Genomic DNA, 24,101 nt, shown 5'->3' on the forward strand with positions numbered 1-24,101 from the left:
AAATGTCACACATATTTGGCCTGCAACTTTCTGTGCGACAAATTCAGACAGGAAAAATCAGTATAAATCCTTAGAAAATTATCCCCCAGTGTCTCCATCTGCTGGCGGTATTGAATAAGCATTGCTGCACTGATGGGGTATGCATTAGACGAAAAAAAAGAAGAAAAAGAAGAATAATACGCCCAGAAAAGAGGCGAAAAGGAGAAAAACGTAAAAAAACGTGAAAAAAAAGTAAGAGGAAGAGAAGGGAAAAAAAGGTGGAAATGGGTTTAAAAGTGATTTCGGCGGAGAAATATATATATATATATATATATATATATATATATATATATATATGCGCACACACACACATAGATATAAACGTATTCTCCGTTGAGATATTGCAGCCGCTGCTGTGTCCAGGCCCAGGAGCCTTAGCACTGTGCTGTGATGTCACTCAATACCACTGACATCACTAGGTGTAAACAACATCTCTCCTTTGCTGTGTATGTGACTATGGAGCTGTTTGGTGATGTCGTCTATTATGGCCTTCATAGAAGCAACAGGAGATTGTTGCATCCATCTAGAACCCTCAGAACTACAGTGCTATGATGTCACTCACTTCCACAGGCCTTGCAGAGTGTAAACAACAACAACCCAGCTTTGTTGTGTATGTAACCATAGGGATTTGTGATGTCACCTAGAACCTTCACAGCAGCGACAGCTTTATGAGGAGCATCAGCACTGCTCTGCCTGAGCAGAACCATCACCGCCATAGGTTGTCAAATAACCCGGATTTAACCCACACAGGTAAGTCCAATGGGGTGCAGGCATGTCCTCTATGCTTACAGCTTCCCGTGGGTGTTGGTTTGATACCGTTTGGGGACAGCCAAGGAGGCATCTGCAGGCAACAAAGGTAGGTGTGTGCTTGTGTGTGTGTTTCCTATGCAGATCCTAAGCCCAGTGTCACATGCAAGTAGGAGGAGTAAGAAGGGTTCCTGGCAAATCCGGGTTATGGATTGCATTTAAAAAGGCCCCGTGGGAGTGCAATGGGCCCCTGTCTTGCTGCTTAGCAATAATGGTATGGGTTTAGGTTCTGCTGTGTGTACTGGTGGTTGACTGCCCCCCAGCCCAGAGTGTGCATGGAAAATTGTCTGGCAGCCTCCCTGACAGCAAGCAGTGATAGTGCCCATGAAGGGGACCTTGTTGGGCCCGCCCCTTTCACGGTTATCGCTTCTCGGCCTTTTGGCTAACATCAAGTGTAGTATCTGTTCTTATCAGTTTAATATCTGATACGTCCCCTATCTGGGGACCATATATTAAATGGATTTTTGAGAACGGGGGCCGATTTCGAAGCTTGCTTCCGTCGCCCTATGCATTGACCCGATATGGCAGTATCTTCGGGTACAGTGCACCACCCCCTTACAGGGTTAAAAAGAAAGATTCCTACTTTCATTGCTACCTGCTTGCTGGCTAGCCAGCTAGCCAGCCCTGTGGGCCTTGCTGCTGCTGCAGCCAAAAAACAAAAGGTGGTGCTGCTGCTGCTTCTGCTGCTTCTGCTTCTGCTTGTGTCTGGCCCCTGTTGGAGCGTCCAGGCACAGGACTTCTGCTGCTGCTGACTAAATGGCCTCCTTAATTGGATCATTTGAGTAGCCAGCACACCTGTGCAGGTAGGGCATGACATGATAGGCAGCTGCCTTGATAGCGGGTGGGTGCTGAATGTTCCTAATTGACAAAATAAGATTAATGCTTATGAAGAAATATAAAATCTCATCCCTTCCCCAATATCGCGCCACACCCCTACCCCTTAATTCCCTGGTTGAACTTGATGGACATATGTCTTTTTTCGACCGTACTAACTATGTAACTATGTAACATAACATGGGGGGGGGGGGGGGGGGGTCTCCTGGCTGTTCACACAGGTGTGTCATTGCTGTACATTGACCATGCATTGCTTCTGTGGTATTGCAAAGGCAAAGACAAATGCTTCCAGCCATCCATTGCACTAATGGATTGGTCATCAGCTGGCTGTCTATGTCCCGCATCAATATAGACCAAAGTACAGAGGGTTAGGCTATGCTATTGTGCACCTACCTGATGCATCAGAAGGTGCGAGGCCCTTGCTAAATTCTGTGCACAGACTTTGAGATCTATGCTTTAGACTGTATCTAAACCTGCTCCAACATGGACTGACATTCTGGCCTACTTTCAGCCGATGCGACTTGTCTGTCGCTGAACAGTCGCTTTTTATGTATTCAGCACCTATGTATAATGTTGTAAAAATGCTCTAGAAGCTAAAGTCGCAGAAATGTCACACATATTTGGCCTGCAACTTTCTGTGCGACAAATTCAGACAGGAAAAATCAGTATAAATCCTTAGAAAATTATCCCCCAGTGTCTCCATCTGCTGGCGGTATTGAATAAGCATTGCTGCACTGATGGGGTATGCATTAGACGAAAAAAAAGAAGAAAAAGAAGAATAATACGCCCAGAAAAGAGGCGAAAAGGAGAAAAACGTAAAAAAACGTGAAAAAAAAGTAAGAGGAAGAGAAGGGAAAAAAAGGTGGAAATGGGTTTAAAAGTGATTTCGGCGGAGAAATATATATATATATATATATATATATATATATATATATGCGCACACACACACATAGATATAAACGTATTCTCCGTTGAGATATTGCAGCCGCTGCTGTGTCCAGGCCCAGGAGCCTTAGCACTGTGCTGTGATGTCACTCAATACCACTGACATCACTAGGTGTAAACAACATCTCTCCTTTGCTGTGTATGTGACTATGGAGCTGTTTGGTGATGTCGTCTATTACGGCCTTCATAGAAGCAACAGGAGATTGTTGCATCCATCTTGAACCCTCAGAACTACAGTGCTATGATGTCACTCACTTCCACAGGCCTTGCAGAGTGTAAACAACAACAACCCAGCTTTGTTGTGTATGTAACCATAGGGATTTGTGATGTCACCTAGAACCTTCACAGCAGCGACAGCTTTATGAGGAGCATCAGCACTGCTCTGCCTGAGCAGAACCATCACCGCCATAGGTTGTCAAATAACCCGGATTTAACCCACACAGGTAAGTCCAATGGGGTGCAGGCATGTCCTCTATGCTTACAGCTTCCCGTGGGTGTTGGTTTGATACCGTTTGGGGACAGCCAAGGAGGCATCTGCAGGCAACAAAGGTAGGTGTGTGCTTGTGTGTGTGTTTCCTATGCAGATCCTAAGCCCAGTGTCACATGCAAGTAGGAGGAGTAAGAAGGGTTCCTGGCAAATCCGGGTTATGGATTGCATTTAAAAAGGCCCCGTGGGAGTGCAATGGGCCCCTGTCTTGCTGCTTAGCAATAATGGTATGGGTTTAGGTTCTGCTGTGTGTACTGGTGGTTGACTGCCCCCCAGCCCAGAGTGTGCATGGAAAATTGTCTGGCAGCCTCCCTGACAGCAAGCAGTGATAGTGCCCATGAAGGGGACCTTGTTGGGCCCGCCCCTTTCACGGTTATCGCTTCTCGGCCTTTTGGCTAAGATCAAATGTAGTATCTGTTCTTATCAGTTTAATATCTGATACGTCCCCTATCTGGGGACCATATATTAAATGGATTTTTGAGAACGGGGGCCGATTTCGAAGCTTGCTTCCGTCGCCCTATGCATTGACCCGATATGGCAGTATCTTCGGGTACAGTGCACCACCCCCTTACAGGGTTAAAAAGAAAGATTCCTACTTTCATTGCTACCTGCTTGCTGGCTAGCCAGCTAGCCAGCCCTGTGGGCCTTGCTGCTGCTGCAGCCAAAAAACAAAAGGTGGTGCTGCTGCTGCTTCTGCTGCTTCTGCTTCTGCTTGTGTCTGGCCCCTGTTGGAGCGTCCAGGCACAGGACTTCTGCTGCTGCTGACTAAATGGCCTCCTTAATTGGATCATTTGAGTAGCCAGCACACCTGTGCAGGTAGGGCATGACATGATAGGCAGCTGCCTTGATAGCGGGTGGGTGCTGAATGTTCCTAATTGACAAAATAAGATTAATGCTTATGAAGAAATATAAAATCTCATCCCTTCCCCAATATCGCGCCACACCCCTACCCCTTAATTCCCTGGTTGAACTTGATGGACATATGTCTTTTTTCGACCGTACTAACTATGTAACTATGTAACATAACATGGGGGGGGGGGGTCTCCTGGCTGTTCACACAGGTGTGTCATTGCTGTACATTGACCATGCATTGCTTCTGTGGTATTGCAAAGGCAAAGACAAATGCTTCCAGCCATCCATTGCACTAATGGATTGGTCATCAGCTGGCTGTCTATGTCCCGCATCAATATAGACCAAAGTACAGAGGGTTAGGCTATGCTATTGTGCACCTACCTGATGCATCAGAAGGTGCGAGGCCCTTGCTAAATTCTGTGCACAGACTTTGAGATCTATGCTTTAGACTGTATCTAAACCTGCTCCAACATGGACTGACATTCTGGCCTACTTTCAGCCGATGCGACTTGTCTGTCGCTGAACAGTCGCTTTTTATGTATTCAGCACCTATGTATAATGTTGTAAAAATGCTCTAGAAGCTAAAGTCGCAGAAATGTCACACATATTTGGCCTGCAACTTTCTGTGCGACAAATTCAGACAGGAAAAATCAGTATAAATCCTTAGAAAATTATCCCCCAGTGTCTCCATCTGCTGGCGGTATTGAATAAGCATTGCTGCACTGATGGGGTATGCATTAGACGAAAAAAAAGAAGAAAAAGAAGAATAATACGCCCAGAAAAGAGGCGAAAAGGAGAAAAACGTAAAAAAACGTGAAAAAAAAGTAAGAGGAAGAGAAGGGAAAAAAAGGTGGAAATGGGTTTAAAAGTGATTTCGGCGGAGAAATATATATATATATATATATAATATATATATATATATATATATATATATATATATATATATATATATATATGCGCACACACACACATAGATATAAACGTATTCTCCGTTGAGATATTGCAGCCGCTGCTGTGTCCAGGCCCAGGAGCCTTAGCACTGTGCTGTGATGTCACTCAATACCACTGACATCACTAGGTGTAAACAACATCTCTCCTTTGCTGTGTATGTGACTATGGAGCTGTTTGGTGATGTCGTCTATTACGGCCTTCATAGAAGCAACAGGAGATTGTTGCATCCATCTTGAACCCTCAGAACTACAGTGCTATGATGTCACTCACTTCCACAGGCCTTGCAGAGTGTAAACAACAACAACCCAGCTTTGTTGTGTATGTAACCATAGGGATTTGTGATGTCACCTAGAACCTTCACAGCAGCGACAGCTTTATGAGGAGCATCAGCACTGCTCTGCCTGAGCAGAACCATCACCGCCATAGGTTGTCAAATAACCCGGATTTAACCCACACAGGTAAGTCCAATGGGGTGCAGGCATGTCCTCTATGCTTACAGCTTCCCGTGGGTGTTGGTTTGATACCGTTTGGGGACAGCCAAGGAGGCATCTGCAGGCAACAAAGGTAGGTGTGTGCTTGTGTGTGTGTTTCCTATGCAGATCCTAAGCCCAGTGTCACATGCAAGTAGGAGGAGTAAGAAGGGTTCCTGGCAAATCCGGGTTATGGATTGCATTTAAAAAGGCCCCGTGGGAGTGCAATGGGCCCCTGTCTTGCTGCTTAGCAATAATGGTATGGGTTTAGGTTCTGCTGTGTGTACTGGTGGTTGACTGCCCCCCAGCCCAGAGTGTGCATGGAAAATTGTCTGGCAGCCTCCCTGACAGCAAGCAGTGATAGTGCCCATGAAGGGGACCTTGTTGGGCCCGCCCCTTTCACGGTTATCGCTTCTCGGCCTTTTGGCTAAGATCAAGTGTAGTATCTGTTCTTATCAGTTTAATATCTGATACGTCCCCTATCTGGGGACCATATATTAAATGGATTTTTGAGAACGGGGGCCGATTTCGAAGCTTGCTTCCGTCGCCCTATGCATTGACCCGATATGGCAGTATCTTCGGGTACAGTGCACCACCCCCTTACAGGGTTAAAAAGAAAGATTCCTACTTTCATTGCTACCTGCTTGCTGGCTAGCCAGCTAGCCAGCCCTGTGGGCCTTGCTGCTGCTGCTGCAGCCAAAAAACAAAAGGTGGTGCTGCTGCTGCTTCTGCTGCTTCTGCTTCTGCTTGTGTCTGGCCCCTGTTGGAGCGTCCAGGCACAGGACTTCTGCTGCTGCTGACTAAATGGCCTCCTTAATTGGATCATTTGAGTAGCCAGCACACCTGTGCAGGTAGGGCATGACATGATAGGCAGCTGCCTTGATAGCGGGTGGGTGCTGAATGTTCCTAATTGACAAAATAAGATTAATGCTTATGAAGAAATATAAAATCTCATCCCTTCCCCAATATCGCGCCACACCCCTACCCCTTAATTCCCTGGTTGAACTTGATGGACATATGTCTTTTTTCGACCGTACTAACTATGTAACTATGTAACATAACATGGGGGGGGGGGGGGTCTCCTGGCTGTTCACACAGGTGTGTCATTGCTGTACATTGACCATGCATTGCTTCTGTGGTATTGCAAAGGCAAAGACAAATGCTTCCAGCCATCCATTGCACTAATGGATTGGTCATCAGCTGGCTGTCTATGTCCCGCATCAATATAGACCAAAGTACAGAGGGTTAGGCTATGCTATTGTGCACCTACCTGATGCATCAGAAGGTGCGAGGCCCTTGCTAAATTCTGTGCACAGACTTTGAGATCTATGCTTTAGACTGTATCTAAACCTGCTCCAACATGGACTGACATTCTGGCCTACTTTCAGCCGATGCGACTTGTCTGTCGCTGAACAGTCGCTTTTTATGTATTCAGCACCTATGTATAATGTTGTAAAAATGCTCTAGAAGCTAAAGTCGCAGAAATGTCACACATATTTGGCCTGCAACTTTCTGTGCGACAAATTCAGACAGGAAAAATCAGTATAAATCCTTAGAAAATTATCCCCCAGTGTCTCCATCTGCTGGCGGTATTGAATAAGCATTGCTGCACTGATGGGGTATGCATTAGACGAAAAAAAAGAAGAAAAAGAAGAATAATACGCCCAGAAAAGAGGCGAAAAGGAGAAAAACGTAAAAAAACGTGAAAAAAAAGTAAGAGGAAGAGAAGGGAAAAAAAGGTGGAAATGGGTTTAAAAGTGATTTCGGCGGAGAAATATATATATATATATATATATATATATATATATATATATATATATATATGCGCACACACACACATAGATATAAACGTATTCTCCGTTGAGATATTGCAGCCGCTGCTGTGTCCAGGCCCAGGAGCCTTAGCACTGTGCTGTGATGTCACTCAATACCACTGACATCACTAGGTGTAAACAACATCTCTCCTTTGCTGTGTATGTGACTATGGAGCTGTTTGGTGATGTCGTCTATTACGGCCTTCATAGAAGCAACAGGAGATTGTTGCATCCATCTTGAACCCTCAGAACTACAGTGCTATGATGTCACTCACTTCCACAGGCCTTGCAGAGTGTAAACAACAACAACCCAGCTTTGTTGTGTATGTAACCATAGGGATTTGTGATGTCACCTAGAACCTTCACAGCAGCGACAGCTTTATGAGGAGCATCAACACTGCTCTGCCTGAGCAGAACCATCACCGCCATAGGTTGTCAAATAACCCGGATTTAACCCACACAGGTAAGTCCAATGGGGTGCAGGCATGTCCTCTATGCTTACAGCTTCCCGTGGGTGTTGGTTTGATACCGTTTGGGGACAGCCAAGGAGGCATCTGCAGGCAACAAAGGTAGGTGTGTGCTTGTGTGTGTGTTTCCTATGCAGATCCTAAGCCCAGTGTCACATGCAAGTAGGAGGAGTAAGAAGGGTTCCTGGCAAATCCGGGTTATGGATTGCATTTAAAAAGGCCCCGTGGGAGTGCAATGGGCCCCTGTCTTGCTGCTTAGCAATAATGGTATGGGTTTAGGTTCTGCTGTGTGTACTGGTGGTTGACTGCCCCCCAGCCCAGAGTGTGCATGGAAAATTGTCTGGCAGCCTCCCTGACAGCAAGCAGTGATAGTGCCCATGAAGGGGACCTTGTTGGGCCCGCCCCTTTCACGGTTATCGCTTCTCGGCCTTTTGGCTAAGATCAAGTGTAGTATCTGTTCTTATCAGTTTAATATCTGATACGTCCCCTATCTGGGGACCATATATTAAATGGATTTTTGAGAACGGGGGCCGATTTCGAAGCTTGCTTCCGTCGCCCTATGCATTGACCCGATATGGCAGTATCTTCGGGTACAGTGCACCACCCCCTTACAGGGTTAAAAAGAAAGATTCCTACTTTCATTGCTACCTGCTTGCTGGCTAGCTAGCTAGCCAGCCCTGTGGGCCTTGCTGCTGCTGCAGCCAAAAAACAAAAGGTGGTGCTGCTGCTGCTTCTGCTTCTGCTTGTGTCTGGCCCCTGTTGGAGCGTCCAGGCACAGGACTTCTGCTGCTGCTGACTAAATGGCCTCCTTAATTGGATCATTTGAGTAGCCAGCACACCTGTGCAGGTAGGGCATGACATGATAGGCAGCTGCCTTGATAGCGGGTGGGTGCTGAATGTTCCTAATTGACAAAATAAGATTAATGCTTATGAAGAAATATAAAATCTCATCCCTTCCCCAATATCGCGCCACACCCCTACCCCTTAATTCCCTGGTTGAACTTGATGGACATATGTCTTTTTTCGACCGTACTAACTATGTAACTATGTAACATAACATGGGGGGGGGGGGGGGGGGGGTCTCCTGGCTGTTCACACAGGTGTGTCATTGCTGTACATTGACCATGCATTGCTTCTGTGGTATTGCAAAGGCAAAGACAAATGCTTCCAGCCATCCATTGCACTAATGGATTGGTCATCAGCTGGCTGTCTATGTCCCGCATCAATATAGACCAAAGTACAGAGGGTTAGGCTATGCTATTGTGCACCTACCTGATGCATCAGAAGGTGCGAGGCCCTTGCTAAATTCTGTGCACAGACTTTGAGATCTATGCTTTAGACTGTATCTAAACCTGCTCCAACATGGACTGACATTCTGGCCTACTTTCAGCCGATGCGACTTGTCTGTCGCTGAACAGTCGCTTTTTATGTATTCAGCACCTATGTATAATGTTGTAAAAATGCTCTAGAAGCTAAAGTCGCAGAAATGTCACACATATTTGGCCTGCAACTTTCTGTGCGACAAATTCAGACAGGAAAAATCAGTATAAATCCTTAGAAAATTATCCCCCAGTGTCTCCATCTGCTGGCGGTATTGAATAAGCATTGCTGCACTGATGGGGTATGCATTAGACGAAAAAAAAGAAGAAAAAGAAGAATAATACGCCCAGAAAAGAGGCGAAAAGGAGAAAAACGTAAAAAAACGTGAAAAAAAGTAAGAGGAAGAGAAGGGAAAAAAAGGTGGAAATGGGTTTAAAAGTGATTTCGGCGGAGAAATATATATATATATATATATATATATATATATATATATATATATATATGCGCACACACACACATAGATATAAACGTATTCTCCGTTGAGATATTGCAGCCGCTGCTGTGTCCAGGCCCAGGAGCCTTAGCACTGTGCTGTGATGTCACTCAATACCACTGACATCACTAGGTGTAAACAACATCTCTCCTTTGCTGTGTATGTGACTATGGAGCTGTTTGGTGATGTCGTCTATTACGGCCTTCATAGAAGCAACAGGAGATTGTTGCATCCATCTTGAACCCTCAGAACTACAGTGCTATGATGTCACTCACTTCCACAGGCCTTGCAGAGTGTAAACAACAACAACCCAGCTTTGTTGTGTATGTAACCATAGGGATTTGTGATGTCACCTAGAACCTTCACAGCAGCGACAGCTTTATGAGGAGCATCAGCACTGCTCTGCCTGAGCAGAACCATCACCGCCATAGGTTGTCAAATAACCCGGATTTAACCCACACAGGTAAGTCCAATGGGGTGCAGGCATGTCCTCTATGCTTACAGCTTCCCGTGGGTGTTGGTTTGATACCGTTTGGGGACAGCCAAGGAGGCATCTGCAGGCAACAAAGGTAGGTGTGTGCTTGTGTGTGTGTTTCCTATGCAGATCCTAAGCCCAGTGTCACATGCAAGTAGGAGGAGTAAGAAGGGTTCCTGGCAAATCCGGGTTATGGATTGCATTTAAAAAGGCCCCGTGGGAGTGCAATGGGCCCCTGTCTTGCTGCTTAGCAATAATGGTATGGGTTTAGGTTCTGCTGTGTGTACTGGTGGTTGACTGCCCCCCAGCCCAGAGTGTGCATGGAAAATTGTCTGGCAGCCTCCCTGACAGCAAGCAGTGATAGTGCCCATGAAGGGGACCTTGTTGGGCCCGCCCCTTTCACGGTTATCGCTTCTCGGCCTTTTGGCTAAGATCAAGTGTAGTATCTGTTCTTATCAGTTTAATATCTGATACGTCCCCTATCTGGGGACCATATATTAAATGGATTTTTGAGAACGGGGGCCGATTTCGAAGCTTGCTTCCGTCGCCCTATGCATTGACCCGATATGGCAGTATCTTCGGGTACAGTGCACCACCCCCTTACAGGGTTAAAAAGAAAGATTCCTACTTTCATTGCTACCTGCTTGCTGGCTAGCCAGCTAGCCAGCCCTGTGGGCCTTGCTGCTGCTGCAGCCAAAAAACAAAAGGTGGTGCTGCTGCTGCTTCTGCTGCTTCTGCTTCTGCTTGTGTCTGGCCCCTGTTGGAGCGTCCAGGCACAGGACTTCTGCTGCTGCTGACTAAATGGCCTCCTTAATTGGATCATTTGAGTAGCCAGCACACCTGTGCAGGTAGGGCATGACATGATAGGCAGCTGCCTTGATAGCGGGTGGGTGCTGAATGTTCCTAATTGACAAAATAAGATTAATGCTTATGAAGAAATATAAAATCTCATCCCTTCCCCAATATCGCGCCACACCCCTACCCCTTAATTCCCTGGTTGAACTTGATGGACATATGTCTTTTTTCGACCGTACTAACTATGTAACTATGTAACATAACATGGGGGGGGGGGGGGGTCTCCTGGCTGTTCACACAGGTGTGTCATTGCTGTACATTGACCATGCATTGCTTCTGTGGTATTGCAAAGGCAAAGACAAATGCTTCCAGCCATCCATTGCACTAATGGATTGGTCATCAGCTGGCTGTCTATGTCCCGCATCAATATAGACCAAAGTACAGAGGGTTAGGCTATGCTATTGTGCACCTACCTGATGCATCAGAAGGTGCGAGGCCCTTGCTAAATTCTGTGCACAGACTTTGAGATCTATGCTTTAGACTGTATCTAAACCTGCTCCAACATGGACTGACATTCTGGCCTACTTTCAGCCGATGCGACTTGTCTGTCGCTGAACAGTCGCTTTTTATGTATTCAGCACCTATGTATAATGTTGTAAAAATGCTCTAGAAGCTAAAGTCGCAGAAATGTCACACATATTTGGCCTGCAACTTTCTGTGCGACAAATTCAGACAGGAAAAATCAGTATAAATCCTTAGAAAATTATCCCCCAGTGTCTCCATCTGCTGGCGGTATTGAATAAGCATTGCTGCACTGATGGGGTATGCATTAGACGAAAAAAAAGAAGAAAAAGAAGAATAATACGCCCAGAAAAGAGGCGAAAAGGAGAAAAACGTAAAAAAACGTGAAAAAAAAGTAAGAGGAAGAGAAGGGAAAAAAAGGTGGAAATGGGTTTAAAAGTGATTTCGGCGGAGAAATATATATATATATATATATATATATATATATATATATATGCGCACACACACACATAGATATAAACGTATTCTCCGTTGAGATATTGCAGCCGCTGCTGTGTCCAGGCCCAGGAGCCTTAGCACTGTGCTGTGATGTCACTCAATACCACTGACATCACTAGGTGTAAACAACATCTCTCCTTTGCTGTGTATGTGACTATGGAGCTGTTTGGTGATGTCGTCTATTACGGCCTTCATAGAAGCAACAGGAGATTGTTGCATCCATCTTGAACCCTCAGAACTACAGTGCTATGATGTCACTCACTTCCACAGGCCTTGCAGAGTGTAAACAACAACAACCCAGCTTTGTTGTGTATGTAACCATAGGGATTTGTGATGTCACCTAGAACCTTCACAGCAGCGACAGCTTTATGAGGAGCATCAGCACTGCTCTGCCTGAGCAGAACCATCACCGCCATAGGTTGTCAAATAACCCGGATTTAACCCACACAGGTAAGTCCAATGGGGTGCAGGCATGTCCTCTATGCTTACAGCTTCCCGTGGGTGTTGGTTTGATACCGTTTGGGGACAGCCAAGGAGGCATCTGCAGGCAACAAAGGTAGGTGTGTGCTTGTGTGTGTGTTTCCTATGCAGATCCTAAGCCCAGTGTCATATGCAAGTAGGAGGAGTAAGAAGGGTTCCTGGCAAATCCGGGTTATGGATTGCATTTAAAAAGGCCCCGTGGGAGTGCAATGGGCCCCTGTCTTGCTGCTTAGCAATAATGGTATGGGTTTAGGTTCTGCTGTGTGTACTGGTGGTTGACTGCCCCCCAGCCCAGAGTGTGCATGGAAAATTGTCTGGCAGCCTCCCTGACAGCAAGCAGTGATAGTGCCCATGAAGGGGACCTTGTTGGGCCCGCCCCTTTCACGGTTATCGCTTCTCGGCCTTTTGGCTAAGATCAAGTGTAGTATCTGTTCTTATCAGTTTAATATCTGATACGTCCCCTATCTGGGGACCATATATTAAATGGATTTTTGAGAACGGGGGCCGATTTCGAAGCTTGCTTCCGTCGCCCTATGCATTGACCCGATATGGCAGTATCTTCGGGTACAGTGCACCACCCCCTTACAGGGTTAAAAAGAAAGATTCCTACTTTCATTGCTACCTGCTTGCTGGCTAGCCAGCTAGCCAGCCCTGTGGGCCTTGCTGCTGCTGCAGCCAAAAAACAAAAGGTGGTGCTGCTGCTGCTTCTGCTGCTTCTGCTTCTGCTTGTGTCTGGCCCCTGTTGGAGCGTCCAGGCACAGGACTTCTGCTGCTGCTGACTAAATGGCCTCCTTAATTGGATCATTTGAGTAGCCAGCACACCTGTGCAGGTAGGGCATGACATGATAGGCAGCTGCCTTGATAGCGGGTGGGTGCTGAATGTTCCTAATTGACAAAATAAGATTAATGCTTATGAAGAAATATAAAATCTCATCCCTTCCCCAATATCGCGCCACACCCCTACCCCTTAATTCCCTGGTTGAACTTGATGGACATATGTCTTTTTTCGACCGTACTAACTATGTAACTATGTAACATAACATGGGGGGGGGGGGGGTCTCCTGGCTGTTCACACAGGTGTGTCATTGCTGTACATTGACCATGCATTGCTTCTGTGGTATTGCAAAGGCAAAGACAAATGCTTCCAGCCATCCATTGCACTAATGGATTGGTCATCAGCTGGCTGTCTATGTCCCGCATCAATATAGACCAAAGTACAGAGGGTTAGGCTATGCTATTGTGCACCTACCTGATGCATCAGAAGGTGCGAGGCCCTTGCTAAATTCTGTGCACAGACTTTGAGATCTATGCTTTAGACTGTATCTAAACCTGCTCCAACATGGACTGACATTCTGGCCTACTTTCAGCCGATGCGACTTGTCTGTCGCTGAACAGTCGCTTTTTATGTATTCAGCACCTATGTATAATGTTGTAAAAATGCTCTAGAAGCTAAAGTCGCAGAAATGTCACACATATTTGGCCTGCAACTTTCTGTGCGACAAATTCAGACAGGAAAAATCAGTATAAATCCTTAGAAAATTATCCCCCAGTGTCTCCATCTGCTGGCGGTATTGAATAAGCATTGCTGCACTGATGGGGTATGCATTAGACGAAAAAAAAGAAGAAAAAGAAGAATAATACGCCCAGAAAAGAGGCGAAAAGGAGAAAAACGTAAAAAAACGTGAAAAAAAAGTAAGAGGAAGAGAAGGGAAAAAAAGGTGGAAATGGGTTTAAAAGTGATTTCGGCGGAGAAATATATATATATATATATATATATATATATATATATATATATATATATATATGCGCACACACACACATAGATATAAACGTATTCTCCGTTGAGATATTGCAGCCGCTGCTGTGTCCAGGCCCAGGAGCCTTAGCACTGTGCTGTGATGTCACTCAATACCACTGACATCACTAGGTGTAAACAACATCTCTCCTTTGCTGTGTATGTGACTATGGAGCTGTTTGGTGATGTCGTCTATTACGGCCTTCATAGAAGCAACAGGAGATTGTTGCATCCATCTTGAACCCTCAGAACTACAGTGCTATGATGTCACTCACTTCCACAGGCCTTGCAGAGTGTAAACAACAACAACCCAGCTTTGTTGTGTATGTAACCATAGGGATTTGTGATGTCACCTAGAACCTTCACAGCAGCGACAGCTTTATGAGGAGCATCAGCACTGCTCTGCCTGAGCAGAACCATCACCGCCATAGGTTGTCAAATAACCCGGATTTAACCCACACAGGTAAGTCCAATGGGGTGCAGGCATGTCCTCTATGCTTACAGCTTCCCGTGGGTGTTGGTTTGATACCGTTTGGGGACAGCCAAGGAGGCATCTGCAGGCAACAAAGGTAGGTGTGTGCTTGTGTGTGTGTTTCCTATGCAGATCCTAAGCCCAGTGTCACATGCAAGTAGGAGGAGTAAGAAGGGTTCCTGGCAAATCCGGGTTATGGATTGCATTTAAAAAGGCCCCGTGGGAGTGCAATGGGCCCCTGTCTTGCTGCTTAGCAATAATGGTATGGGTTTAGGTTCTGCTGTGTGTACTGGTGGTTGACTGCCCCCCAGCCCAGAGTGTGCATGGAAAATTGTCTGGCAGCCTCCCTGACAGCAAGCAGTGATAGTGCCCATGAAGGGGACCTTGTTGGGCCCGCCCCTTTCACGGTTATCGCTTCTCGGCCTTTTGGCTAAGATCAAGTGTAGTATCTGTTCTTATCAGTTTAATATCTGATACGTCCCCTATCTGGGGACCATATATTAAATGGATTTTTGAGAACGGGGGCCGATTTCGAAGCTTGCTTCCGTCGCCCTATGCATTGACCCGATATGGCAGTATCTTCGGGTACAGTGCACCACCCCCTTACAGGGTTAAAAAGAAAGATTCCTACTTTCATTGCTACCTGCTTGCTGGCTAGCCAGCTAGCCAGCCCTGTGGGCCTTGCTGCTGCTGCAGCCAAAAAACAAAAGGTGGTGGTGCTGCTGCTGCTTCTGCTGCTGCTGCTTCTGCTGCTTCTGCTTCTGCTTGTGTCTGGCCCCTGTTGGAGCGTCCAGGCACAGGACTTCTGCTGCTGCTGACTAAATGGCCTCCTTAATTGGATCATTTGAGTAGCCAGCACACCTGTGCAGGTAGGGCATGACATGATAGGCAGCTGCCTTGATAGCGGGTGGGTGCTGAATGTTCCTAATTGACAAAATAAGATTAATGCTTATGAAGAAATATAAAATCTCATCCCTTCCCCAATATCGCGCCACACCCCTACCCCTTAATTCCCTGGTTGAACTTGATGGACATATGTCTTTTTTCGACCGTACTAACTATGTAACTATGTAACATAACATGGGGGGGGGGGGGGGGGGTCTCCTGGCTGTTCACACAGGTGTGTCATTGCTGTACATTGACCATGCATTGCTTCTGTGGTATTGCAAAGGCAAAGACAAATGCTTCCAGCCATCCATTGCACTAATGGATTGGTCATCAGCTGGCTGTCTATGTCCCGCATCAATATAGACCAAAGTACAGAGGGTTAGGCTATGCTATTGTGCACCTACCTGATGCATCAGAAGGTGCGAGGCCCTTGCTAAATTCTGTGCACAGACTTTGAGATCTATGCTTTAGACTGTATCTAAACCTGCTCCAACATGGACTGACATTCTGGCCTACTTTCAGCCGATGCGACTTGTCTGTCGCTGAACAGTCGCTTTTTATGTATTCAGCACCTATGTATAATGTTGTAAAAATGCTCTAGAAGCTAAAGTCGCAGAAATGTCACACATATTTGGCCTGCAACTTTCTGTGCGACAAATTCAGACAGGAAAAATCAGTATAAATCCTTAGAAAATTATCCCCCAGTGTCTCCATCTGCTGGCGGTATTGAATAAGCATTGCTGCACTGATGGGGTATGCATTAGACGAAAAAAAAGAAGAAAAAGAAGAATAATACGCCCAGAAAAGAGGCGAAAAGGAGAAAAACGTAAAAAAACGTGAAAAAAAAGTAAGAGGAAGAGAAGGGAAAAAAAGGTGGAAATGGGTTTAAAAGTGATTTCGGCGGAGAAATATATATATATATATATATATATATATATATATATATATATATGCGCACACACACACATAGATATAAACGTATTCTCCGTTGAGATATTGCAGCCGCTGCTGTGTCCAGGCCCAGGAGCCTTAGCACTGTGCTGTGATGTCACTCAATACCACTGACATCACTAGGTGTAAACAACATCTCTCCTTTGCTGTGTATGTGACTATGGAGCTGTTTGGTGATGTCGTCTATTACGGCCTTCATAGAAGCAACAGGAGATTGTTGCATCCATCTTGAACCCTCAGAACTACAGTGCTATGATGTCACTCACTTCCACAGGCCTTGCAGAGTGTAAACAACAACAACCCAGCTTTGTTGTGTATGTAACCATAGGGATTTGTGATGTCACCTAGAACCTTCACAGCAGCGACAGCTTTATGAGGAGCATCAGCACTGCTCTGCCTGAGCAGAACCATCACCGCCATAGGTTGTCAAATAACCCGGATTTAACCCACACAGGTAAGTCCAATGGGGTGCAGGCATGTCCTCTATGCTTACAGCTTCCCGTGGGTGTTGGTTTGATACCGTTTGGGGACAGCCAAGGAGGCATCTGCAGGCAACAAAGGTAGGTGTGTGCTTGTGTGTGTGTTTCCTATGCAGATCCTAAGCCCAGTGTCACATGCAAGTAGGAGGAGTAAGAAGGGTTCCTGGCAAATCTGGGTTATGGATTGCATTTAAAAAGGCCCCGTGGGAGTGCAATGGGCCCCTGTCTTGCTGCTTAGCAATAATGGTATGGGTTTAGGTTCTGCTGTGTGTACTGGTGGTTGACTGCCCCCCAGCCCAGAGTGTGCATGGAAAATTGTCTGGCAGCCTCCCTGACAGCAAGCAGTGATAGTGCCCATGAAGGGGACCTTGTTGGGCCCGCCCCTTTCACGGTTATCGCTTCTCGGCCTTTTGGCTAAGATCAAGTGTAGTATCTGTTCTTATCAGTTTAATATCTGATACGTCCCCTATCTGGGGACCATATATTAAATGGATTTTTGAGAACGGGGGCCGATTTCGAAGCTTGCTTCCGTCGCCTTATGCATTGACCCGATATGGCAGTATCTTCGGGTACAGTGCACCACCCCCTTACAGGGTTAAAAAGAAAGATTCCTACTTTCATTGCTACCTGCTTGCTGGCTAGCCAGCTAGCCAGCCCTGTGGGCCTTGCTGCTGCTGCAGCCAAAAAACAAAAGGTGGTGCTGCTGCTGCTGCTTCTGCTGCTTCTGCTTCTGCTTGTGTCTGGCCCCTGTTGGAGCGTCCAGGCACAGGACTTCTGCTGCTGCTGACTAAATGGCCTCCTTAATTGGATCATTTGAGTAGCCAGCACACCTGTGCAGGTAGGGCATGACATGATAGGCAGCTGCCTTGATAGCGGGTGGGTGCTGAATGTTCCTAATTGACAAAATAAGATTAATGCTTATGAAGAAATATAAAATCTCATCCCTTCCCCAATATCGCGCCACACCCCTACCCCTTAATTCCCTGGTTGAACTTGATGGACATATGTCTTTTTTCGACCGTACTAACTATGTAACTATGTAACATAACATGGGGGGGGGGGGGGGGGGTCTCCTGGCTGTTCACACAGGTGTGTCATTGCTGTACATTGACCATGCATTGCTTCTGTGGTATTGCAAAGGCAAAGACAAATGCTTCCAGCCATCCATTGCACTAATGGATTGGTCATCAGCTGGCTGTCTATGTCCCGCATCAATATAGACCAAAGTACAGAGGGTTAGGCTATGCTATTGTGCACCTACCTGATGCATCAGAAGGTGCGAGGCCCTTGCTAAATTCTGTGCACAGACTTTGAGATCTATGCTTTAGACTGTATCTAAACCTGCTCCAACATGGACTGACATTCTGGCCTACTTTCAGCCGATGCGACTTGTCTGTCGCTGAACAGTCGCTTTTTATGTATTCAGCACCTATGTATAATGTTGTAAAAATGCTCTAGAAGCTAAAGTCGCAGAAATGTCACACATATTTGGCCTGCAACTTTCTGTGCGACAAATTCAGACAGGAAAAATCAGTATAAATCCTTAGAAAATTATCCCCCAGTGTCTCCATCTGCTGGCGGTATTGAATAAGCATTGCTGCACTGATGGGGTATGCATTAGACGAAAAAAAAGAAGAAAAAGAAGAATAATACGCCCAGAAAAGAGGCGAAAAGGAGAAAAACGTAAAAAAACGTGAAAAAAAAGTAAGAGGAAGAGAAGGGAAAAAAAGGTGGAAATGGGTTTAAAAGTGATTTCGGCGGAGAAATATATATATATATATATATATATATATATATATATATATATATATATATATATGCGCACACACACACATAGATATAAACGTATTCTCCGTTGAGATATTGCAGCCGCTGCTGTGTCCAGGCCCAGGAGCCTTAGCACTGTGCTGTGATGTCACTCAATACCACTGACATCACTAGGTGTAAACAACATCTCTCCTTTGCTGTGTATGTGACTATGGAGCTGTTTGGTGATGTCGTCTATTACGGCCTTCATAGAAGCAACAGGAGATTGTTGCATCCATCTTGAACCCTCAGAACTACAGTGCTATGATGTCACTCACTTCCACAGGCCTTGCAGAGTGTAAACAACAACAACCCAGCTTTGTTGTGTATGTAACCATAGGGATTTGTGATGTCACCTAGAACCTTCACAGCAGCGACAGCTTTATGAGGAGCATCAGCACTGCTCTGCCTGAGCAGAACCATCACCGCCATAGGTTGTCAAATAACCCGGATTTAACCCACACAGGTAAGTCCAATGGGGTGCAGGCATGTCCTCTATGCTTACAGCTTCCCGTGGGTGTTGGTTTGATACCGTTTGGGGACAGCCAAGGAGGCATCTGCAGGCAACAAAGGTAGGTGTGTGCTTGTGTGTGTGTTTCCTATGCAGATCCTAAGCCCAGTGTCACATGCAAGTAGGAGGAGTAAGAAGGGTTCCTGGCAAATCCGGGTTATGGATTGCATTTAAAAAGGCCCCGTGGGAGTGCAATGGGCCCCTGTCTTGCTGCTTAGCAATAATGGTATGGGTTTAGGTTCTGCTGTGTGTACTGGTGGTTGACTGCCCCCCAGCCCAGAGTGTGCATGGAAAATTGTCTGGCAGCCTCCCTGACAGCAAGCAGTGATAGTGCCCATGAAGGGGACCTTGTTGGGCCCGCCCCTTTCACGGTTATCGCTTCTCGGCCTTTTGGCTAAGATCAAGTGTAGTATCTGTTCTTATCAGTTTAATATCTGATACGTCCCCTATCTGGGGACCATATATTAAATGGATTTTTGAGAACGGGGGCCGATTTCGAAGCTTGCTTCCGTCGCCCTATGCATTGACCCGATATGGCAGTATCTTCGGGTACAGTGCACCACCCCCTTACAGGGTTAAAAAGAAAGATTCCTACTTTCATTGCTACCTGCTTGCTGGCTAGCCAGCTAGCCAGCCCTGTGGGCCTTGCTGCTGCTGCAGCCAAAAAACAAAAGGTGGTGCTGCTGCTGCTTCTGCTGCTTCTGCTTCTGCTTGTGTCTGGCCCCTGTTGGAGCGTCCAGGCACAGGACTTCTGCTGCTGCTGACTAAATGGCCTCCTTAATTGGATCATTTGAGTAGCCAGCACACCTGTGCAGGTAGGGCATGACATGATAGGCAGCTGCCTTGATAGCGGGTGGGTGCTGAATGTTCCTAATTGACAAAATAAGATTAATGCTTATGAAGAAATATAAAATCTCATCCCTTCCCCAATATCGCGCCACACCCCTACCCCTTAATTCCCTGGTTGAACTTGATGGACATATGTCTTTTTTCGACCGTACTAACTATGTAACTATGTAACATAACATGGGGGGGGGGGGGGGGGGGTCTCCTGGCTGTTCACACAGGTGTGTCATTGCTGTACATTGACCATGCATTGCTTCTGTGGTATTGCAAAGGCAAAGACAAATGCTTCCAGCCATCCATTGCACTAATGGATTGGTCATCAGCTGGCTGTCTATGTCCCGCATCAATATAGACCAAAGTACAGAGGGTTAGGCTATGCTATTGTGCACCTACCTGATGCATCAGAAGGTGCGAGGCCCTTGCTAAATTCTGTGCACAGACTTTGAGATCTATGCTTTAGACTGTATCTAAACCTGCTCCAACATGGACTGACATTCTGGCCTACTTTCAGCCGATGCGACTTGTCTGTCGCTGAACAGTCGCTTTTTATGTATTCAGCACCTATGTATAATGTTGTAAAAATGCTCTAGAAGCTAAAGTCGCAGAAATGTCACACATATTTGGCCTGCAACTTTCTGTGCGACAAATTCAGACAGGAAAAATCAGTATAAATCCTTAGAAAATTATCCCCCAGTGTCTCCATCTGCTGGCGGTATTGAATAAGCATTGCTGCACTGATGGGGTATGCATTAGACGAAAAAAAAGAAGAAAAAGAAGAATAATACGCCCAGAAAAGAGGCGAAAAGGAGAAAAACGTAAAAAAACGTGAAAAAAAAGTAAGAGGAAGAGAAGGGAAAAAAAGGTGGAAATGGGTTTAAAAGTGATTTCGGCGGAGAAATATATATATATATATATATATAGATATATATATATATATATATATATATATATATGCGCACACACACACATAGATATAAACGTATTCTCCGTTGAGATATTGCAGCCGCTGCTGTGTCCAGGCCCAGGAGCCTTAGCACTGTGCTGTGATGTCACTCAATACCACTGACATCACTAGGTGTAAACAACATCTCTCCTTTGCTGTGTATGTGACTATGGAGCTGTTTGGTGATGTCGTCTATTACGGCCTTCATAGAAGCAACAGGAGATTGTTGCATCCATCTTGAACCCTCAGAACTACAGTGCTATGATGTCACTCACTTCCACAGGCCTTGCAGAGTGTAAACAACAACAACCCAGCTTTGTTGTGTATGTAACCATAGGGATTTGTGATGTCACCTAGAACCTTCACAGCAGCGACAGCTTTATGAGGAGCATCAGCACTGCTCTGCCTGAGCAGAACCATCACCGCCATAGGTTGTCAAATAACCCGGATTTAACCCACACAGGTAAGTCCAATGGGGTGCAGGCATGTCCTCTATGCTTACAGCTTCCCGTGGGTGTTGGTTTGATACCGTTTGGGGACAGCCAAGGAGGCATCTGCAGGCAACAAAGGTAGGTGTGTGCTTGTGTGTGTGTTTCCTATGCAGATCCTAAGCCCAGTGTCACATGCAAGTAGGAGGAGTAAGAAGGGTTCCTGGCAAATCCGGGTTATGGATTGCATTTAAAAAGGCCCCGTGGGAGTGCAATGGGCCCCTGTCTTGCTGCTTAGCAATAATGGTATGGGTTTAGGTTCTGCTGTGTGTACTGGTGGTTGACTGCCCCCCAGCCCAGAGTGTGCATGGAAAATTGTCTGGCAGCCTCCCTGACAGCAAGCAGTGATAGTGCCCATGAAGGGGACCTTGTTGGGCCCGCCCCTTTCACGGTTATCGCTTCTCGGCCTTTTGGCTAAGATCAAGTGTAGTATCTGTTCTTATCAGTTTAATATCTGATACGTCCCCTATCTGGGGACCATATATTAAATGGATTTTTGAGAACGGGGGCCGATTTTGAAGCTTGCTTCCGTCGCCCTATGCATTGACCCGATATGGCAGTATCTTCGGGTACAGTGCACCACCCCCTTACAGGGTTAAAAAGAAAGATTCCTACTTTCATTGCTACCTGCTTGCTGGCTAGCCAGCTAGCCAGCCCTGTGGGCCTTGCTGCTGCTGCAGCCAAAAAACAAAAGGTGGTGCTGCTGCTGCTTCTGCTGCTTCTGCTTCTGCTTGTGTCTGGCCCCTGTTGGAGCGTCCAGGCACAGGACTTCTGCTGCTGCTGACTAAATGGCCTCCTTAATTGGATCATTTGAGTAGCCAGCACACCTGTGCAGGTAGGGCATGACATGATAGGCAGCTGCCTTGATAGCGGGTGGGTGCTGAATGTTCCTAATTGACAAAATAAGATTAATGCTTATGAAGAAATATAAAATCTCATCCCTTCCCCAATATCGCGCCACACCCCTACCCCTTAATTCCCTGGTTGAACTTGATGGACATATGTCTTTTTTCGACCGTACTAACTATGTAACTATGTAACATAACATGGGGGGGGGGGGGGGGTCTCCTGGCTGTTCACACAGGTGTGTCATTGCTGTACATTGACCATGCATTGCTTCTGTGGTATTGCAAAGGCAAAGACAAATGCTTCCAGCCATCCATTGCACTAATGGATTGGTCATCAGCTGGCTGTCTATGTCCCGCATCAATATAGACCAAAGTACAGAGGGTTAGGCTATGCTATTGTGCACCTACCTGATGCATCAGAAGGTGCGAGGCCCTTGCTAAATTCTGTGCACAGACTTTGAGATCTATGCTTTAGACTGTATCTAAACCTGCTCCAACATGGACTGACATTCTGGCCTACTTTCAGCCGATGCGACTTGTCTGTCGCTGAACAGTCGCTTTTTATGTATTCAGCACCTATGTATAATGTTGTAAAAATGCTCTAGAAGCTAAAGTCGCAGAAATGTCACACATATTTGGCCTGCAACTTTCTGCGCGACAAATTCAGACAGGAAAAATCAGTATAAATCCTTAGAAAATTATCCCCCAGTGTCTCCATCTGCTGGCGGTATTGAATAAGCATTGCTGCACTGATGGGGTATGCATTAGACGAAAAAAAAGAAGAAAAAGAAGAATAATACGCCCAGAAAAGAGGCGAAAAGGAGAAAAACGTAAAAAAACGTGAAAAAAAAGTAAGAGGAAGAGAAGGGAAAAAAAGGTGGAAATGGGTTTAAAAGTGATTTCGGCGGAGAAATATATATATATATATATATATATATATATATATATATATATATATATGCGCACACACACACATAGATATAAACGTATTCTCCGTTGAGATATTGCAGCCGCTGCTGTGTCCAGGCCCAGGAGCCTTAGCACTGTGCTGTGATGTCACTCAATACCACTGACATCACTAGGTGTAAACAACATCTCTCCTTTGCTGTGTATGTGACTATGGAGCTGTTTGGTGATGTCGTCTATTACGGCCTTCATAGAAGCAACAGGAGATTGTTGCATCCATCTTGAACCCTCAGAACTACAGTGCTATGATGTCACTCACTTCCACAGGCCTTGCAGAGTGTAAACAACAACAACCCAGCTTTGTTGTGTATGTAACCATAGGGATTTGTGATGTCACCTAGAACCTTCACAGCAGCGACAGCTTTATGAGGAGCATCAGCACTGCTCTGCCTGAGCAGAACCATCACCGCCATAGGTTGTCAAATAACCCGGATTTAACCCACACAGGTAAGTCCAATGGGGTGCAGGCATGTCCTCTATGCTTACAGCTTCCCGTGGGTGTTGGTTTGATACCGTTTGGGGACAGCCAAGGAGGCATCTGCAGGCAACAAAGGTAGGTGTGTGCTTGTGTGTGTGTTTCCTATGCAGATCCTAAGCCCAGTGTCACATGCAAGTAGGAGGAGTAAGAAGGGTTCCTGGCAAATCCGGGTTATGGATTGCATTTAAAAAGGCCCCGTGGGAGTGCAATGGGCCCCTGTCTTGCTGCTTAGCAATAATGGTATGGGTTTAGGTTCTGCTGTGTGTACTGGTGGTTGACTGCCCCCCAGCCCAGAGTGTGCATGGAAAATTGTCTGGCAGCCTCCCTGACAGCAAGCAGTGATAGTGCCCATGAAGGGGACCTTGTTGGGCCCGCCCCTTT

General features: G+C 46.0%; 10 non-coding genes across 10 annotated transcripts; all 10 read left to right on the plus strand.

Moving 5' to 3' along the window:
- Positions 1-1,208: 1,208 nt before the first annotated feature.
- LOC130299136 (U2 spliceosomal RNA) lies at positions 1,209-1,399 on the plus strand. The gene has a single exon (XR_008850329.1). It is a non-coding gene; the product is annotated as a U2 spliceosomal RNA (small nuclear RNA).
- Positions 1,400-3,487: 2,088 nt separating this feature from the next.
- On the plus strand, positions 3,488-3,678 carry LOC130299132 (U2 spliceosomal RNA). The gene has a single exon (XR_008850325.1). It is a non-coding gene; the product is annotated as a U2 spliceosomal RNA (small nuclear RNA).
- A 2,114-nt stretch (positions 3,679-5,792) lies between these two features.
- On the plus strand, positions 5,793-5,983 carry LOC130299106 (U2 spliceosomal RNA). Its single transcript, XR_008850300.1, has one exon. It is a non-coding gene; the product is annotated as a U2 spliceosomal RNA (small nuclear RNA).
- A 2,098-nt stretch (positions 5,984-8,081) lies between these two features.
- LOC130299108 (U2 spliceosomal RNA) lies at positions 8,082-8,272 on the plus strand. Its single transcript, XR_008850302.1, has one exon. It is a non-coding gene; the product is annotated as a U2 spliceosomal RNA (small nuclear RNA).
- Positions 8,273-10,361: 2,089 nt separating this feature from the next.
- Positions 10,362-10,552, plus strand: LOC130299109 (U2 spliceosomal RNA). Its single transcript, XR_008850303.1, has one exon. It is a non-coding gene; the product is annotated as a U2 spliceosomal RNA (small nuclear RNA).
- Positions 10,553-12,638: 2,086 nt separating this feature from the next.
- LOC130299110 (U2 spliceosomal RNA) lies at positions 12,639-12,829 on the plus strand. The gene has a single exon (XR_008850304.1). It is a non-coding gene; the product is annotated as a U2 spliceosomal RNA (small nuclear RNA).
- A 2,097-nt stretch (positions 12,830-14,926) lies between these two features.
- On the plus strand, positions 14,927-15,117 carry LOC130299111 (U2 spliceosomal RNA). Its single transcript, XR_008850305.1, has one exon. It is a non-coding gene; the product is annotated as a U2 spliceosomal RNA (small nuclear RNA).
- Positions 15,118-17,228: 2,111 nt separating this feature from the next.
- On the plus strand, positions 17,229-17,419 carry LOC130299128 (U2 spliceosomal RNA). The gene has a single exon (XR_008850321.1). It is a non-coding gene; the product is annotated as a U2 spliceosomal RNA (small nuclear RNA).
- Positions 17,420-19,525: 2,106 nt separating this feature from the next.
- On the plus strand, positions 19,526-19,716 carry LOC130299112 (U2 spliceosomal RNA). The gene has a single exon (XR_008850306.1). It is a non-coding gene; the product is annotated as a U2 spliceosomal RNA (small nuclear RNA).
- Positions 19,717-21,822: 2,106 nt separating this feature from the next.
- On the plus strand, positions 21,823-22,013 carry LOC130299096 (U2 spliceosomal RNA). Its single transcript, XR_008850289.1, has one exon. It is a non-coding gene; the product is annotated as a U2 spliceosomal RNA (small nuclear RNA).
- The last annotated feature ends 2,088 nt before the right edge of the window (positions 22,014-24,101 follow it).

This window comes from Hyla sarda, unplaced genomic scaffold, assembly GCF_029499605.1.
Source record: "Hyla sarda isolate aHylSar1 unplaced genomic scaffold, aHylSar1.hap1 scaffold_1037, whole genome shotgun sequence".
Taxonomy (NCBI): domain Eukaryota; kingdom Metazoa; phylum Chordata; class Amphibia; order Anura; family Hylidae; genus Hyla; species Hyla sarda.